The sequence below is a fragment of the Crinia signifera genome, chromosome 11 (genome assembly GCF_055691185.1).
Source record: "Crinia signifera chromosome 11, ASM5569118v1, whole genome shotgun sequence".
NCBI lineage: Eukaryota > Metazoa > Chordata > Amphibia > Anura > Myobatrachidae > Crinia > Crinia signifera.
Genome location: NC_139227.1, coordinates 95937487 through 95957988, shown reverse-complemented (window position 1 = coordinate 95957988; position 20502 = coordinate 95937487). Strand labels below are relative to the sequence as shown.

General features: G+C 43.5%; 1 protein-coding gene across 5 annotated transcripts in view; it reads right to left on the bottom strand.

The window, feature by feature from the left end:
- The window catches only part of LRRC4C (leucine rich repeat containing 4C), a 641462-nt gene extending 621912 nt beyond the window's left edge, over positions 1-19550 (bottom strand). For all 5 annotated transcript variants that reach the window (XM_083163824.1, XM_083163825.1, XM_083163823.1 and 2 more), the window contains exon 1: positions 18834-19550. The gene's annotated coding sequence lies outside the window, so the exon portion shown is untranslated. The remainder of the gene's footprint in view (positions 1-18833) is intronic.
- Between the last annotated feature and the right edge of the window lie 952 nt (positions 19551-20502).

The window sequence follows — 20502 nt, the reverse complement described above, 5'->3', positions numbered from 1 at the left end:
GAGAGAATTAGATTTGGGTGGGTTTTTACTTCAAAGTGAGATCTATATTGCAGTGTAAAAATAAAGCAGTCAGTATTTTCCCTGCACATAAACAAAATTACTCACCCAAATCTAATTCTCTCTGCACATGTTACATCTGCCCCCCCTGCAGTGCACATGGTTTTGCCCATCTAAGAAGGATTTTTTCAGAAAGAATGAACCAAAATAAGGCCCAATGTAACAAGATCCAGAATGGAGTAACTGTTGCTATTGCAGGCATTTCTATGAGTTTTTCCAAATCCTAATTAACCTCCAAAACCAGGAGACCAATGTGAGTGTCTGCTACAGGGTGCGGGTTATACGCAGAGGTAGACACGTGTCATATTAGGCATCCCATTACATTAGGTGGTCACTGAGCACAGGAGGCCTTCACCTCCCAGATCCAGAACCTGAACAGGAGAGGACCCTACAAAAGATCTGAGCAGTGATTTATCAAAGCTGGGACAGGCAGGGCCGCCACTAGAAATGTTGGGGCCCGGGACTGACTTTCAGTCCGGGCCCCCAGCGGCATCCCCATTTCCCCCCCTGCCCGCACGCACCCCACCTCCCCCTATCCACCCCAATTACCATTACTTACCAGCAGCGGACGGTTGGGAGCGCACACTGCACAGTGCAGCCAGCAGAGCGCCAAGCACCTCTGTATCCTAGGCTCGGCGCTCTGCAGGCTGCACTGTGTATTGTGGGTGCCTGGCTAGGGGGCCGCCGGGTGGGGGAGACGTTGTGCGGGTTCGGGGGTGGTGCCGTGCCACTGTGGGCAGCTGCCCAGGCCCCTCTAGCCTGGGCCCAGGACAGCTGTACCCATGGCACCCCCCTGTCGGCGGCCCTGGGGACAGGTGTACAGTGGATGGTGGTAATGTGCCAACCAATCAGCTCCTAACATTCAAACAAAGCCTGTAGAATAACAAATGCTGATTGGTTGTCCTTTTGGGTCTAATTCCAATTTGTACACACGTGCCTACACAATTTTCAGTCTATGGACTCGCTTATCATTGCAAGTGAAGCGGCCGCCCAGAAGGGATTAGGAACAGTCATCAGAGCTTTCTCACATCCCCAGCAACTGCGCATCACGTAAGCAGCATCGATGACGTAATGAAGAACATTGATTCCCTGAGTAAGTCGCGCAGACTGACCACAGCCAGCGCTGTGTCTCTCTACGTATGTAATCGCAGCTGAAGTCTGTTTCACATCCGGCCTACATAGGTTTTTTTTGATAATTTCCACATTTTTTTTGTTTTTTGTTGTATTGCCGGATTGTTCTTTGTCCAAATGTGAGATGAAAATTCATCAAAGACCAAAAAAAGAATCAAAAGCTTAAACAAACAAACAAACAAACAAACAAGCACACAGAGCACTTTGTAGCCGGTGTCAGCATTTGTATGTTTAAATATCCATCATATTATTCGTTTTTATGTGATTTTGTGCGGCTATTGCACCTCTCCCGGTAATGTGTATCTGTCTACAGCAAAAAATATGTACAATAACAAACAAAGCGATACACACATCACTAACGCTGTCAAATCCAGGGGCAGGGAACAAGATTTCACTTTTCATACAGCGCTCTTCTCTGCCTCCTCCCCATATATTCTCGCGGGGCGTTATTCCGTGCGCACAGTCCGGAGCTTCCAGCTAACGTTATGGATGCTACGTGTACTGCAGCATAAAAAGACTTTCAGAATATACTTCTTCAGTGCTGCTGCGGCTTGGGAGGTGAGTACTGAAGAACACGGGTGCAGGGTGCGCGGTGTGGGTCCCCCTGGACCAGGACCCATGCGCATTGCTCTCCTTGCACCCATTATAGATACGCCATTGACCCAGCATTAAAAGCAGCAGCTCCCACCATTGTCCCTATGAAATTAACAATGTCAACAATCATCAAGTCAACACTGCAATGTTGACATTCATGAAGGGCCCACATCTATAGAATAGGTTCATGCTCACGATGTTGATTGGAGGGTTAAGTTTAGCAGAAGGTCAGTTAGGGCAATAGGGCAGAGGGTAAGGTTATGCTGAGAGAAGGGCATAGGCATGACAGAGAGGGACAGAGCCAATGAACATGCAGATCAGTGTTAGACCCAGGGCTGGAAGCCGCCTAGGGTACTGGGATTTGGGGGGGGGGGCACCAAGTCTGCCTATCACATTATTAAGGATGTTTATGAGGAAGACGTCCTTGTTGTACTTGATGCAGGTGGTGACAGTTAAAGCCACCTGCACACTTTCACTTGAGGGGCTGGAGAGTGATTGTTGGTGGCAGTGTGGGGTTGGGGAGGGCAGTAGGTTGATGTTTTGCCTAAGGTGGTGAGAAGCCTCAAAATGACCCTGGCTAGACCACTCAGTAACAGGGGTGTACAGAGGTGTAACTCTGGGAGACAATGGAGTCATCTGCCGCCGGGATCCTGCTCCCAAGGGGGCACCTCTCCTCCCCTGCTAGTTTGATTCAGTTAAAGGAAAACCGTTGATATCCCTTCTGTGGCTGACTCCTCCTCCTAGCTGGACACTTCATTCACTCTTTATTCTAAATATAATTTTACTAAGTATCAAACCCTGTATTAGAACCCGTGACCTGTTCCACTAGAAGCAGACACCTTACTGACAGAGCGCCAATACTCATCTTGCCTCCGGGCAGCTGTGACAAACTTACGCCACTGGGGGTTCAGTATATAATGCAGATGAGGCTCCTGCACCTGGCGCTGGCTCAGTACCTGTATATAGCAGGGCACAGTCCTGTAGGCGAGCACACACTAACATACTGTATGATATTGTGCTCCGGATCAGAGTAACATGTTCTGAGAAGAGGCTAATTAATAATACATGGTCTGGTTCACCTCCGCCACGTGGACGCGGTACCTGTGCTAGTTTAGACTTCGATTATTCTACACTAATGACATAATCAGCAAATCATTTGCTAATGATTAAACGCGCGGACTGATGTGTAATGATCACTGAGTGACCTCTACGCTAGTTCAGTGATCATTACATTACTACAGAAAGATCTCTGTGGTAATGGTATGTGACACCCAGGTCTCTAGATGTTCCCAGGGTGGGGGGACATTCACACACACACACACACACACACACACACACACACACACACACACACACACACACACACACACACACACATATATCACTTAGTGGAAACACACACATATATCTCATAGTGGTAACACACACACACATATATCACAGAGTGGTAACACACACACATATATCACAGAGTGGTAACACACACATATACATGCACACACATACACACATATATCACAGAGTGGTGTCACACACACATATACATGCACACACAGGCACACTTATAAGGGGTGATTCCAAACACCACGCTACCCTGCACATTCGCACTGGGGAGCAATGGTGAGTGACTGTGCATTCGCATTTACTTTTGTGCACACCTGCAGCATCTTGATGGACCGGGGGGGGGGGGGGGGGGGGGGGGGTACCGGGGGGGGGGGGGGGGTTGCATGGGGTGGTGGATAGGGGTCACGCCCATTGGAATGCTCAGCGTTTCATGGGCGTTTCCATGAAAACGCTGGGTGTTCCCATGTAAATGGGCCAGTGACGCAAGGGCGGGGAGTGGGCAGCTGATGTCACCTGCCTGCCCGCTTCCATTACCAGGCGCCACAGATGTAAGACACCAGAGAGAAATCAGAGAGATCAAGAGATTTGGCGTGCGCTGTTCATGCAGTCAGCGTTAAAATGCCACGCAAAGCTGCGAATTCGGCAGCTTTGCAAGTCCACCCAGACACACATACACATATCTCACAGAGAAGTAATACACATACACACACATATACAGGCACGCATACTGTAAACACAGGCACACACACATATGCATACAGACACAGTGATGGATTTAGACCTCAGTGCATACCTCCCAGCTGTCCCAATTGTTTGTGGAACAGTTCTGTTTTTTTGGGGGGGACTGTCCCATGTCAGCAGTGTCCCGTGTGGTGGGACAGGGCATGTGCAAAGCTTCTATTTAGTGAAACAGCACTGGCCATGCCCCCCTAGTGATGGAAAACTCGCCCATAAAGGGGGCATGGCCTCGTGGGGATGCCATGGTGTTAAGCCACACCCCCTTCATCAAAGTACATACTCCATTTTCGGGCATGTGTGTGGCTCTGCTCTACGAATCTGAATCAAGCTCTAGGTGTTATAGAAATAGCGGTGTCACATTTACATGTAACTGATGTGATGTCATAATGCAATGCAGTAGTCACGCAATGCTCCTCTGGGAATGTTTTGGCCCCCTGCGACCCGCAGGGCCCAAGCAGGCCTCTTCTGCTACAGAGTCTGTATTCTTTACGGGACGTATTCATCTTTTTGCTAAGAGCGTGCATTATGTAGCAGGGCAAATCAGAGAATGCAATAAAGTGCGACATAATAAACTCTGCTACAAGGTAATTTGTGCACTCCAGTATCCCCGGCATTCTCAGGCATGACTCGGCTATGCTTCACATATAACTTGTTACACGCTGTCTGCAGAAAATAAGTAATAGCCAGTGGCTAAGTCCTAATCACTCATGACTGGAGAGCAGCAGGGCTGCCGTATTACACAGTGAGAGCCGTGTGGCCCAGCCTATGGCTATATTACATGGAATTCACACATTCATTTTCATAGTATCTTATACTTTAAAAAAAAGTAAGAACTCTTGAGTTTGGCTGAGATAGTGTACGGAACCTCGGTAACCATAGTGATGAGCAGCGACAGATTCGTGTAAATGTGACGGTATCCACCCCAAAAAGTATCAGAATACATATACAAGATGATACATCCCGGTAATCGCACATGAATGCACAGCAATCAAGGATATTGGGCAGTATACCGTATATGCACCCAGTGGAAACTACCCGGATTACGGTGCAGTGTAAATGGGTAACCCAGGTCGACGTGACCCAGGACTCGCTCACAGCTATGAAACAGCTGGCGCTAGGAGATGGTCTCATCTTCAAGCACAAAACAAAATTATTTGGTACGCACATTTTTAATTATATATAATTAGAAATTGTGATCACTAATAATACACTATTAGGCACCTGCTTCTCTCCCCGATGTGGAGATTTGTCGAATATTTGTGCTCGATGTAACTTTCAATGTTGAGGAAATTAGTATTTGGATAAGGTGCTGTTACTAATTATTGAATGACTATACCATCGAGCACTAAACAATATACTATCACATGGGATTTTAAAAAGGGGAACATTTAATAGCAATACATGGGAGGGGACATAAAACAACAATATTAATAATACGAAAAATAAATAACAAGGTGCTGAGTCGAATGCAATGGAATACCGTATTTTTTGCACCATAAGATGCACTGAGGGGGAAGTGTGTGTGTGTCTCATGGAGCGAATACTGCAAAAAAAAACTCCTGGATGCTGCTGCGCCAGCATCTCAGGAGCTGCAGCAGAGCATGCCCGTCCTCTCCTGGTACTTGTATGCCCACTGCCTGCTCCCCCCTCCCCCTGTACTTGTATGCCCACTCGCCCCCTCTCCTGGTACTTTTATGCAGGCTGCCTGCTCCCCCCCTCCCCTGGTACTTGTATGCCCACTCCTCCCTCCCCTGGTACTTGTATGCCCATTGCCCGCTCTCGCTCCTTCCCTCCCCTGGTACTTGTATGCCCACTACCCCACCTCCCCTGGTACTTGTATGCCCACTGCCCACTCCCTCCTCCCCTGGTACTTGTATGCCCGCTCCCCCCTCCCCTGGTACTTGTATGCCCGCTGCCTGCCCCCCTCCTATGGTACTTGTATGCCCGCTGCCTGCTCCCCCCCCTCCCCTGGTACTTGTATGCCTGCTGCCAGCTCCCCCTGCTCCCCCCTCCCCTGGTACTTGTATGCCTGCTGTCCACTCCACCCCCTCCCTGGTACTTGTATGCCTGCTGCCCGCACCCCCCTCCCCTGGTACTTGTCAGCAGCTTACAGAGGTCTGGGCAGCGGGGATCGTGCAGTGTGCTGTGGGGTGCGTTTGGCAAATGGGATATCATCGGTGGGGTTCCTGCGGCAGATGGGAACTAGTAGCGCTTTAAGAATAGTTTGTCCTTCCCACAAAGGATAAAAATGAAAAGAGTCCAAAGAAGTGCTGTATAGCGGTCCAGATAAAGAATGTAGTGGATGAGGAGGAGGTTCTGATGCGTTTCGTCACTATAGGACTACTTCGTAAGAAGCAGGAGTGTCTCCTGCTCCAGCACCTTATCCAAATACCCATTTCCTCAACATTGAAAGACGTTACATCGAGCACAAATACTCTACAAAGCTCCACATCTTCATTTATATTTATTAGAAATTGTAATCACTAATAATACACTATGAGGCACCTGTAACTTTTTGAGTGTTACAATATGTCATAAAATATATTTAAAAAAAAAACATTTCTTACACATTTAATTCCCTTTGGTCCAATTTAATGATTCACAACAAAAAGTATCGTAGCCTTATGCGTTTCGTCATCATGACTTAATCAGGGGTACATTTTCAATAGTTGTAAAAGACGATAAATAGTGTATCAAAATAATGTGCAGGTCCTCATGGACTCCTTAAGCTTGAGTACAATTCAAATAGAATCAAATTAAGTTCAAAATGTCTGCATAATTACCAAAACTTGGGAAGAAATCGGCTATTAATTCCATTTATCAGACCAGGTAAGTCTCAAACAGCACTCAAAATACAAAATACATGTATTCCTCCAAAGTAGTGAATATATATATATATATATATATACATATATATATATATATATATATATATATATATATATATATATATATATATATATATATATATACATATATATATATATATGTATATAAAATATATATATATATATATATATATATATATATATATATATATATAGGGACAATGGGTCATGGAATATGACCAGGCCGGCACTCAGGAGACTCACAACCAGTGAAATAAAGACACTACACTATGGCCATGGTGTAGTGTCTTTATTTCACTGGTTGTGAGTCTCCTGAGTGCCGGCCTGGTCATATTCCATGACCCATTGTCCCTACATACCTACCTTGGCATGGACACCGGGAGCTGCTGCTGTTAGTCCAGAGTGCCGGGACACAGAGCAAAAATATATATATATATATATTTATATTTATATACATGTATACACCCACACACATATTCCTGCCATGAATATGTCAGTCTTCTCTACTACCACCAACTAATTTAAACAATCCCATGCCACAAACTGTTACCACATTTTACCATCGCAATGCAAAACATCATTGGTTTAATCCATTCTCTGTTGTGAAAACCGTTTATCCAATAAACTTCTCCCTTAAAATAGTGATAACGATTGCACCTCCCGTGATGAAAATACAACGGGAAGTGCATGAGATCTTCAGATTTACAACTAGAGGACCATTGTCCTCGGGACAAATATTTGAAAAACTAACAACTGCATAATTCTTCCCGTTGGAGAATATTTCATGGTCTACAGATCCTGACAAATTCTATAGCGTATTACATATTTGATCGAATCCAGACTGAGAAAGAAAATGTAGATTTTGCAATACAATTCTGAAAGCATTACCTTATACATGAGAAACATGAATATTATATATAATGACAAACTCTACGTACAAGATTTTTCTTAACTTTGACCCTTAATATTGAATCATGTTGAATGATGTTTCCAAACCTTCCTAAAAGCAGTAATCTAGTAAAGCCTTGTTGTTCTACAATGACAATTATTACAGGGTACGCAACTGGAAAACTCTGTGGAGTGCTCCTAAAATAAGTGTCCGTAAGTATCATTGTGAAAGGTTACTTGTCCGCCGGAGATGCAGAAGGGACTTAAGGTATAAGTCACTGTAGTGCACATCAGCCCACATCCTACAGTGCTGTGCAATCCTTTGTCTGCATGTTGCACACCTGGGGTCTGATTCAGTCCTGTTCAATAGACTGTGTATACTTGCCGCCAAGCACACAGGTAAGAGATGTCTGTCACCCCGCAGAACACCTGCCCCCAATCCACTAGCATGAAAAGGGGGGTGTTGTGTGTAAGCAAACACATCCCCTCAGATGCAGCCACCTGGGTCAAAAAACATTTGATAGTTGCTGACTGTCATATGATTTTTTTACCCCATTCAAAGATACAAGTCAGCCTGAACTGATGGTCGATTCTGTAGCAGACTCTGACATCATGTGACGTCAAACACCCGCCCCATGCAGACATTGACATGTCTGCATTCCCAGGGGAACAACCATCATTTTTATGGAGACACCCAAAATTGCTAGGCGTTCCTCTTCTGCCGCCCCTTCCCTCCTCAATCCCTTGCTGTTGCCCACTTCCCTCCCCTCCTTGTTTCCCTGCTGCCGCCCCCTTCCCTCCTCATTTGCCTGCTGCCACCCCCTTCCCTCCTCGTACCCCTACTGCCACCCCCTTCCCTTCCCTCCTTGTTCCCCTGCTGCCGCCCCTACTCTACCTTGGGCGTTCCCATATGGTAATGGGGCAGCCTGGCACCCCCCCCCCATCTCCACCCCCCTGAACGCCGGCATGGGTGCACACACCAAACGCCTGCACATGCGCAGATACCCGCCTGGCATGCGCAGACGCGCAACATCGATACTGCGTGCGAATGGATCTGAATCAGGCCCGTAGTTCGGTGTTGATTTTTTAAATTTTGGAAAGGGTAGAAGAAAGCTCTATTAAAAAATTGTACTAGTCATTTTTAATTTTTACTCAGTGTTGGTATAAGTTCTACTGTATAACATTATGCACATCCAGGGACCCCAATTTTGATTTTTTTTTTTTTTTGATGAAGGGAATTGTTTCCTCTGCAAATTAAAATTATAACTAACTTTAAATAGTTTATTTAAAAAACTCTATAAAGACATTTTACAATTTTCTCTGATTGTTGTGCATGTTATGCACCGGTATAGAGTTACTGTAGAGTAAAGCACTGTCCTGTTCTCTGATTGTTGTGCATGTTATGCACCGGTATAGAGTTACTGTAGAGTAAAACACTGTCCTGTTCTCTGATTGATGTGCATGTTATGCACCGGTATAGAGTTTCTGTAGAGTAAAACACTGTCCTGTGCTCTGATTGGTGTGCATATTATGCACCGGTATAGAGTTACTGTAGAGTAAAGCACTGTCCTGTTCTCTGATTGTTGTGCATGTTATGCACCGGTATAGAGTTACTGTAGAGTAAAACACTGTCCTGTTCTCTGATTGTTTTGCATGTTATGCACCGGTATAGAGTTACTGTAGAGTAAAGCACTGTATTGTTCTCTGATTGTTTCACATGTTACGCACCAGTATAGAGTTACTGTAGAGTAAAACACTGCCCTGTTCTCTGATTGTTTTGTATGTTATGCACCGGTATAGAGTTACTGTAGAGTAAGGCACTGTCCTGTTCTCTGATTGATGTGCATGTTATGCACCGGTATAGAGTTACTGTAGAGTAAAACATTGTCCTGTTCTCTGATTGTTGTGCATGTTATTCACCGGTATAGAGTTACTGTAGTGTAAAGCACTGTCCTGTGCTCTGATTGATGTGCATGTTATGCACCAGTATAGAGTTACTGTTGAGTAAAGCACTGTCCTGTTCTCTGATTGATGTGCATGTTATGCACCCGCATATAGTTACTGTAGAGTAAAACTCTGTCCTGTTCTCTGATTGATGTGCATGTTATGCACCGGTATAGAGTTACTGTAGAGTAAAACACTGTCCTGTTCTCTGATTGTTTTGCATGTTATGCACCGGTATAGAGTTACTGTAGAGTAAAGCACTGTCCTATTCTCTGATTGTTGTGCATGTTATGCACCGGTATAGAGTTACTGTAGAGTAAAGCACTGTCCTGTTCTCTGATTGTTGTGCATGTTATGCACCGGTATAGAGTTACTGTAGAGTAAAACACTGTCCTGTTCTCTGATTGATGTGCATGTTATGCACCGGTATAGAGTTACTGTAGTGTAAAGCACTGTCCTGTTCTCTGATTGTTGTGCATGTTATGCACCGGTATAGAGTTACTGTTGAGTAAAGCACTGTCCTGTTCTCTGATTGATGTGCATGTTATGCACCCGCATATAGTTACTGTAGAGTAAAACTCTGTCCTGTTCTCTGATTGATGTGCATGTTATGCACCGGTATAGAGTTACTGTAGAGTAAAACACTGTCCTGTTCTCTGATTGTTTTGCATGTTATGCACCGGTATAGAGTTACTGTAGAGTAAAGCACTGTATTGTTCTCTGATTGTTTCACATGTTACGCACCAGTATAGAGTTACTGTAGAGTAAAACACTGCCCTGTTCTCTGATTGTTTTGTATGTTATGCACCGGTATAGAGTTACTGTAGAGTAAGGCACTGTCCTGTTCTCTGATTGATGTGCATGTTATGCACCGGTATAGAGTTACTGTAGAGTAAAACATTGTCCTGTTCTCTGATTGTTGTGCATGTTATTCACCGGTATAGAGTTACTGTAGTGTAAAGCACTGTCCTGTGCTCTGATTGATGTGCATGTTATGCACCAGTATAGAGTTACTGTAGAGTAAAGCACTGTCCTATTCTCTGATTGTTTTGCATGTTATGCACCGGTATAGAGTTACTGTAGAGTAAAGCACTGTCCTGTTCTCTGATTGTTGTGCATGTTATGCACCGGTATAGAGTTACTGTAGAGTAAAACACTGTCCTGTTCTCTGATTGATGTGCATGTTATGCACCGGTATAGAGTTACTGTAGAGTAAAACACTGTCCTGTGCTCTGATTGGTGTGCATATTATGCACCGGTATAGAGTTACTGTAGTGTAAAGCACTGTCCTGTTCTCTGATTGATGTGCATGTTATGCACCGGTATAGAGTTACTGTAGAGTAAAACACTGTCCTGTTCTCTGATTGTTTTGCATGTTATGCACCGGTATAGAGTTACTGTAGAGTAAAGCACTGTCCTGTTCTCTGATTGTTTCACATGTTACGCACCAGTATAGAGTTACTGTAGAGTAAAACACTGCCCTGTTCTCTGATTGTTTTGTATGTTATGCACCGGTATAGAGTTACTGTAGAGTAAGGCACTGTCCTGTTCTCTGATTGTTTTGCATGTTATGCACCGGTATAGAGTTACTGTAGAGTAAAACATTGTCCTGTTCTCTGATTGTTGTGCATGTTATGCACCGGTATAGAGTTACTGTAGTGTAAAGCACTGTCCTGTGCTCTGATTGATGTGCATGTTATGCACCAGTATAGAGTTACTGTAGTGTAAAGCACTGTCCTGTGCTCTGATTGATGTGCATGTTATGCACCAGTATAGAGTTACTGTAGAGTAAAGCACTGTCCTGTTCTCTGATTGTTGTGCATGTTATTCACCGGTATAGAGTTACTGTAGTGTAAAGCACTGTCCTGTGCTCTGATTGATGTGCATGTTATGCACCAGTATAGAGTTACTGTAGAGTAAAGCACTGTCCTGTTCTCTGATTGTTTTGCATGTTATGCACCGGTATAGAGTTACTGTTGAGTAAAGCACTGTCCTGTTCTCTGATTGATGTGCATGTTATGCACCGGTATAGAGTTACTGTAGAGTAAAACATTGTCCTGTTCTCTGATTGTTGTGCATGTTATTCACCGGTATAGAGTTACTGTAGAGTAAAACATTGTCCTGTTCTCTGATTGTTGTGCATGTTATGCACCGGTATAGAGTTACTGTAGTGTAAAGCACTGTCCTGTTCTCTGATTGATGTGCATGTTATGCACCGGTATAGAGTTACTGTAGAGTAAAACATTGTCCTGTTCTCTGATTGTTGTGCATGTTATGCACCGGTATAGAGTTACTGTAGAGTAAGGCACTGTCCTGTGCTCTGATTGATGTGCATGTTATGCACCAGTATAGAGTTACTGTAGAGTAAAGCACTGACCTGTTCTCTGATTGTTTTGCATGTTATGCACCGGTATAGAGTTACTGTAGAGTAAAACATTGTCCTGTTCTCTGATTGTTGTGCATGTTATTCACCGGTATAGAGTTACTGTAGAGTAAAGCACTGTCCTGTTCTCTGATTGCTGTGCATGTTATGCACCGGTATAGAGTTACTGTAGAGTAAAACACTGTCCTGTTCTCTGATTGATGTGCATGTTATGCACCGGTATAGAGTTACTGTAGAGTAAAACATTGTCCTGTTCTCTGATTGTTGTGCATGTTATGCACCGGTATAGAGTTACTGTAGTGTAAAGCACTGTCCTGTGCTCTGATTGATGTGCATGTTATGCACCAGTATAGAGTTACTGTAGTGTAAAGCACTGTCCTGTGCTCTGATTGATGTGCATGTTATGCACCAGTATAGAGTTACTGTAGAGTAAAGCACTGTCCTGTTCTCTGATTGTTGTGCATGTTATTCACCGGTATAGAGTTACTGTAGTGTAAAGCACTGTCCTGTGCTCTGATTGATGTGCATGTTATGCACCAGTATAGAGTTACTGTAGAGTAAAGCACTGTCCTGTTCTCTGATTGTTTTGCATGTTATGCACCGGTATAGAGTTACTGTTGAGTAAAGCACTGTCCTGTTCTCTGATTGATGTGCATGTTATGCACCGGTATAGAGTTACTGTAGAGTAAAACATTGTCCTGTTCTCTGATTGTTGTGCATGTTATTCACCGGTATAGAGTTACTGTAGAGTAAAACATTGTCCTGTTCTCTGATTGTTGTGCATGTTATGCACCGGTATAGAGTTACTGTAGTGTAAAGCACTGTCCTGTTCTCTGATTGATGTGCATGTTATGCACCGGTATAGAGTTACTGTAGAGTAAAACATTGTCCTGTTCTCTGATTGTTGTGCATGTTATGCACCGGTATAGAGTTACTGTAGAGTAAGGCACTGTCCTGTGCTCTGATTGATGTGCATGTTATGCACCAGTATAGAGTTACTGTAGAGTAAAGCACTGACCTGTTCTCTGATTGTTTTGCATGTTATGCACCGGTATAGAGTTACTGTAGAGTAAAACATTGTCCTGTTCTCTGATTGTTGTGCATGTTATTCACCGGTATAGAGTTACTGTAGAGTAAAGCACTGTCCTGTTCTCTGATTGCTGTGCATGTTATGCACCGGTATAGAGTTACTGTAGAGTAAAACACTGTCCTGTTCTCTGATTGATGTGCATGTTATGCACCGGTATAGAGTTACTGTAGAGTAAAACATTGTCCTGTTCTCTGATTGTTGTGCATGTTATGCACCGGTATAGAGTTACTGTAGTGTAAAGCACTGTCCTGTGCTCTGATTGATGTGCATGTTATGCACCGGTATAGAGTTACTGTAGAGTAAAGCACTGTCCTATTCTCTGATTGTTGTGCATGTTATGCACCGGTATAGAGTTACTGTAGAGTAAAACATTGTCCTGTTCTCTGATTGTTTTGCATGTTATGCACCGGTATAGAGTTACTGTAGAGTAAAACATTGTCCTGTTCTCTGATTGTTGTGCATGTTATTCACCGGTATAGAGTTACTGTAGTGTAAAGCACTGTCCTGTTCTCTGATTGATGTGCATGTTATGCACCGGTATAGAGTTACTGTAGAGTAAAACATTGTCCTGTTCTCTGATTGTTGTGCATGTTATTCACCGGTATAGAGTTACTGTAGTGTAAAGCACTGTCCTGTGCTCTGATTGATGTGCATGTTATGCACCAGTATAGAGTTACTGTAGAGTAAAGCACTGTCCTGTTCTCTGATTGTTTTGCATGTTATGCACCGGTATAGAGTTACTGTAGAGTAAAACATTGTCCTGTTCTCTGATTGTTGTGCATGTTATGCACCGGTATAGAGTTACTGTAGAGTAAAGCACTGTCCTATTCTCTGATTGATGTGCATGTTATGCACCGGTATAGAGTTACTGTAGAGTAAAGCACTGTCCTGTTCTCTGATTGATGTGCATGTTATGCACCGGTATAGAGAACCTGTAGTGTAAAGCACTGTCCTGTTCTCTGATTGATGTGCATGTTATGCACCGGTATAGAGTAACTGTAGAGTACAGCACTGTCCTGTTCTCTGATTGATGTGCATGTTATGCACTGGTATAGAGTTACTGTAGAGTAAAGCACTGTCCTGTTCTCTGATTGATGTGCATGTTATTCACCGGTATAGAGTAACTGTAGAGTACAGCACTGTCCTGTTCTCTGATTGATGTGCATGTTATGCACTGGTATAGAGTTACTGTAGAGTAAAGCACTGTCCTGTTCTCTGATTGATGTGCATGTTATTCACCGGTATAGAGTTACTGTAGAGTAAAGCACTGTCCTGTTCTCTGATTGTTGTGCATGTTATGCACCGGTATAGAGTAACTGTAGAGTACAGCACTGTCCTGTTCTCTGATTGATGTGCATGTTATGCACCGGTATAGAGTTACTGTAGTGTAAAGCACTGTCCTGTTCTCTGATTGTTTTGCATGTTATGCACCGGTATAGAGTTACTGTAGAGTAAAGCACTGTCCTGTTCTCTGATTGATGTGCATGTTATGCACCGGTATAGAGAACCTGTAGTGTAAAGCACTGTCCTATTCTCTGATTGTTTTGCATGTTATGCACCGGTATAGAGAACCTGTAGTGTAAAGCACTGTCCTATTCTCTGATTGTTGTGCATGTTATGCACTGGTATAGAGTTACTGTAGAGTAAAGCACTGTCCTGTTCTCTGATTGGGGCATTGGATGCACTTTTTTGTGTGCACAGGGTTGTTCTGGAAACATCACCTTGGTAACATATTCCCTTCTCTGTATTTTCATGTTGCTTTGATTGACTCATTATGAGAATACTTCCCTACACAGCCACTCTCCTCATTACCCACAGCCAATACTATGATACCACAATGTTTAAAATAGCCGTTCTCATCAGCAGAATCCCATTATTCCAGGTGGTCTTAACCGACCCCAAAGAGTTTCTCCGCAGAAGAACCTCTTGAGATCATTCAGTCAATCACGTTTCATCATACCACTATTTAAGACATCAGAACAGAGATTAATGGCAGCTTCCAACTGGCTCCCTGGGAGGTATTTTGACAAGCTAACTTATTTTAACCTCATCATTCACGATTATTCAATTCCACCATGTGGCAGAGGCCTGAGGACATATACAGTAACTGATGGCCTCATATAGATGTCAGGAAGGTCCCAAAGAACAGAAAAGCTGACCAACTTGAGGATCCTTTGCGGTATGAATGGGGTGTGGGGTTTAAAAAAAAAAAGAAGCAAGAAAAATAAAGGATCTTATTTAATAATCAGTCATTAGGAGCATCCTGAAGCGATCGCATCTTCCACACTCCAGCAATTATCTCTGCAGTGTGTGTACAATTACGCTCACACTGCTGGAACACTGATGTGCTGCTGACTCTGTATGTTCCTATTTCCTCCCTTCTGCAGATGGGAGGCAATGCATTACTGTGACAGAGACACAGCTAATGTGACTGCACTCATTTGTGCCAGAGAATAAATGTGCCTGGCCCGCTGTGGGCAGTCACTGGGCATTAGCAGCGCTGCTTTGTGCATTTCACCCAGTTACTCATTTATGATGGCTTTACCCTTAGAGGGAAACACAAAGAAACACGATAGACGGCAAATCTGCTTCTATACCAATTCTTTGCACCCAATATAGTGTTATATAGATGCAGTAGGTAGGTAGATAGATAGATTGATAGATAGATAGATAGATGACTAATCGATAAATAGTTAGATAATTGGATAATCAATAGATAGATAGATTGATAGCTAGATATAACTAAAGCTGTGTACACATGCATCAGTTTTTGGCTATTTTCGATTCAATTTTGTTTATAGAAGCAAAATCGAATCCACATCGAATGGTTTTTAGGACACTTTCTATCTGCATTCGATGCGATGCGCGCTCCCGTTTTCTCAAAATTGAATAGAAAAATCCACTGTGCAGCCAAGGAAATATCTAATTTGATCCCGTAAATCGAATGTGAACAATGTAGCATGAATGTAAATCAAATTCGATATCTAATGCAAAAGTACAGGATCTAATGCCAAATTGAAAGGCAAGATCTAATGCCAGATCTAATAGAAAATAGAATCTAACATCGAATGAAAAGCAAATCGAAGCGTGTGTACATAGCGATAGATAGACAGATAGATAGATAGATAGATAGATAGATAGATAGATAGATAGATAGATAGATAGATAGACAGATAGATAGAACATAGTCGATAATTAGATAGATAGATAGAGATAGATAGATAGATAGATAGATAGATAGATAGATAGATAGATAGATAGATAGATAGATATGAAATAGATAGAGGTAGTGAGACCGACAGACAGACAGACAGACAGACAGACAGACAGACAGACAGATAGATAGATAGATATGAAATAGATAGAGGTAGTGAGACCGACAGACAGACAGACAGACAGACAGACAGACAGACAGACAGACAGATAGATAGATAGATAGATAGATATGAAATAGATAGCTGGATAAATAGAGGTAGACAGACAGACAGACAGACAGACAGACAGACAGACAGACAGACAGACAGATAGATAGATAGATAGATAGATCGATAGATAGATAGATCTAACATAAATATATGGATAAATATGAGATAGATAGATAGATAGATAGATAGATAGATAGATAGATAGATAGATAGATAGATGGATGGAGATATATATATATATAGAGAGAGATAGGTAGGTCTACTGTATTCTCCCACTTGGACCCGTAATGGGTGTATGGTCCATGCCAGGTAAAGCTCCTGGTACGATGACACATGATGCTAGTAGACTGATTAGGGGATGCCGAGTGCCCTGAAGAAGATCATGTTGCTACAGACATTTCAGTCATATTTACTACCATGTGTAAATAAGTGGATCTCCTGGCTGAGGCTGCACCCTGCATGGTCTCTGACACCCTCTGGAGCAATGCACTATCCTCCAAAGCATGACACCCCCGCCAGCCCAGACTGCAATGGAGCAAACCATTATTTACTATCTATCTGTTTCTTAAATGAAATATGTGTTGATGGGAAGGCAGGCGCTGCAGTTTCCTAGGTGAATAATCAGCAGGCTTGCAATGCACAAAGCAGGCTGGTGATAGGGCAGATAGTGTGGTCGGCTGTGTATTATGTATATTATCTTGTTACACACTCAACACTCAACATAAAACGTGAGAGTACTGCAGCCTGGAGAGGACCCTCAAGAGCTGGCAACCCATCGACACCATAAAATGCTCTTTTACTAAATGATACAGCCAGAGCATGTGCCATGTCATTTCCCTAAAAGCCTGGGCTAGGCTGGGCGAGGTGGCTCTGCTATAAGACACCAGAGCAGGGGCTGTATACTACTATTAGGGGAGTCCATGTATAATACTATAAGGGGAGACCATGTACAGTATTATACTATAAGGGGAGTCCATGGAGAGATTCAGAGGCTGCACATTAGTACCAGACTTATGTGCTTAGAATTCTGCTTTGCCTCTCAGCCAAAGGACACAGAAGACAAGATAGGGAGCTGCAAGGGTGTAGTGTATAATAATGTCCTTCATCTTATGACACAAAGTACTGAGCAGGAAGAAGCCAGAGCACAGACACAAAGACAGGGGTCTGCTGCAGGCTCCCCATTTAGGAAACACAGCATTAATTAATTTCAAGTCTTCTAATTAACTCATTCCATTCTCTTAACCTAAAGCATTCCACACACATCTTCTGTGCATCCTCTGAAGGAGCTGATAGAAGAGTATAGTCCAATACTTGCACAATTACTGTAGCTCTGCTGTTTCCTAGATTTGGAAGGTCCAAGACAACCAGGGGATCTTGTGTTCTGAGATTTAGGGAATCGACAGAGAATATGAATGTGACCAGTATTTACATTCTCAGAGGACACTACCCTGCTACACATAACCACTTCTATATTGGTAACCAGGGAAATATTTCTACAGAGGCCTTTTACTGCAAGTAGTGGACACACGAGGAACATTGTTGCACGCAACATGAGAATCCAGTGTAGCAATCAGCATTAAAATGAAGATCTGTGTTCTACCGATGTTGCAAAGAGAAAAACAGCAAGAAGTCATCTCTAATAGCAAAGTAGGAGAAAAAATAAATACTTTCTAATATAATATATGAAAATTATAATATATAATATATAAAAAATATACTCACACTGTATTTCATGAATTTCTCTAACATCAACAGTATTTTTCTACCTTATCTCTCTCTCTTCTCCATCTCTATCATCTCTCTCTCTTTTTGTCCTATCTATCTATCTATCTATCTATCTATCTATCTATCTATCTATCTATCTATCTATCTATCTATCCATGCATCTATCTATACATTCATGTAACTATCCATGCATCCATCTGTACATTCATGTAACTATCCATGTATTCATGTATCCATGTATCTATCTATCTATCTATCTATCTATCTATCTATCTATCTATCTATCTATCTATCAATCCATATATATATCTACATATCCATTTATCTATCTATCTGCCTGTACATCTGAGCACACTCCTGCACATTCCCAGAGAGGCTGTGCACTGTAGTTCAGACTATAGGACACAGTGTGAGTCATACCAGGCTGAGCTCTGCATCTACTGGGAGCAGAATATTTCTATGCAAACACATAATAAATAAATAAATCAAAGTAGACTTTGCAAAGGACATAACACGTATAATGAGAACCTGGAGCCCAAGTCCAATCACCGAGGGAGCAGATCCGCCCCCCAGTGTTCCAGTGTGATATAATATGGTGAGGGCAGAAAACATGCGTCCCGCAGGAGTAATAGGAATGCAATTTGCTGAGAGAATACACGACTTACCCATCTGACAAGATATTGATCCTCCTTGTCTAAGGGAATGTGCTCTATTCCATCACAGCATATGTGTACATCAGGTTTGTAAGTCACATGGAACAGCCAGGAAAAAAAAAACGTATTTCTTTCTCTGCTGTGCAATCAGTAGAATTGGAACAGATTGATCGGTTCCTTAATAGTTTGCAGATACATTTGCAAAAATAATTACGGATGAAGACTAAAAAAAAATAAGAAAATCACTCCATAAGGGTAGCACCAGCAGGTTACTGGGTGAGGGTGGCAGAGGCTGCCTGGTAGACAGATTGGAGTTGCACAGAAGAGTCTGTGGCAGGGCTGCTTTCTGCAGATGGCATTGTATATATATTACAGCAAAATCCAGGGAGTCTTCCAGTCACCTGTATATCCCGCATGTGTTCTGCCCACACAAGAGGGTCCAAGTCTGTAATTAAAGAGTCACCTCCAGAAAAGGGCTTTTTTTTTACTGCAACAAGAAAGCTCCTTCCATCAGCTCCGGTGCCTGCCTGGGTCCCAGTCTACTGCATGTCCACGCTGCCCGCTTCTACAGAAATTGCAGGATGGAGGTGGGGGGAGCTGGGACAGGCGGGGGGGATTGCAAAATACAGAAGTATCTGCTGCAGATCTTGTCTTCTTCTCCCCAGACCTGAGGCTTCCTCACTGAGAATCCAGCAGCAGCAGCAGCAGCACTGTCATCCAACAGCAGCAGCAGCTGTGGCATAGGATTCAATAGGGACGGAGAGGAGGTGTTACTCATCTAGGAGGCTGAAAAGGGAGGTTCTGCCAGATGTATGTGCTGTAGTCATCTGTGGTGCCACACTATGCCCAGGGAGGATGTCATCGGTGGTGCCACACTATGCCCAGGCAGGATAACATCTGTGTTACCACACTATGCCCAGGCAGGATGTCATCTGTGGTGCCACACTATGCCCAGGCAAGATGTCATCGGGGGTACCACACTAAGCCCAAGCAGGAAGTCATCTATGGTGCCACACTCTCCCCATGTAAATTGTCCTCTGTGGTGCCACACTCTGGCCAGGCAAGATATAATCTATGGTGCCACACTCTGCCCAGGCAAGATGTCATCTGTGGTGCCACACTATACACAGGCCAGATGTCATCTGTGGTGCCACACTCTGCCCAAGCAATATTTCACCTATAATGCACCCTACAACAGGCAAATAAAGCGTCTGCTACGGGTAATAGCAATCGCAGTCAGCTTGATCCTTGCGCCCCTTTATCACCAGTGTTATGTTGTACAGTATATTCTTCTCCCCGACTATGCACTGACATTTGCGCACGTCAGCGCCAAAGTGCATTATGTTACACAGAGCAATAACTTTCATCAGTAACATCACTATTACACCTACAGTACAGTGTTAGGGATAAGTGGGGTCCACAGCACCACGGACACAGTCACACAGATCAGCACCACGGACAGTGCCACACAGATCTGCACCACGGACAGTGTCACAAAGTCAGCACCACGGACAGTGCCACACAGATGCACCACACAGATCGGCACCACGGACAGTGTCACAAAACCAGCACCACGGACAGTGCCACACAGATCAGCACCACGGACAGTGTCACAAAGTCAGCACCACGGACAGTGCCACACAGATGCACCACACAGATCAGCACCACGGACAGCGCCACA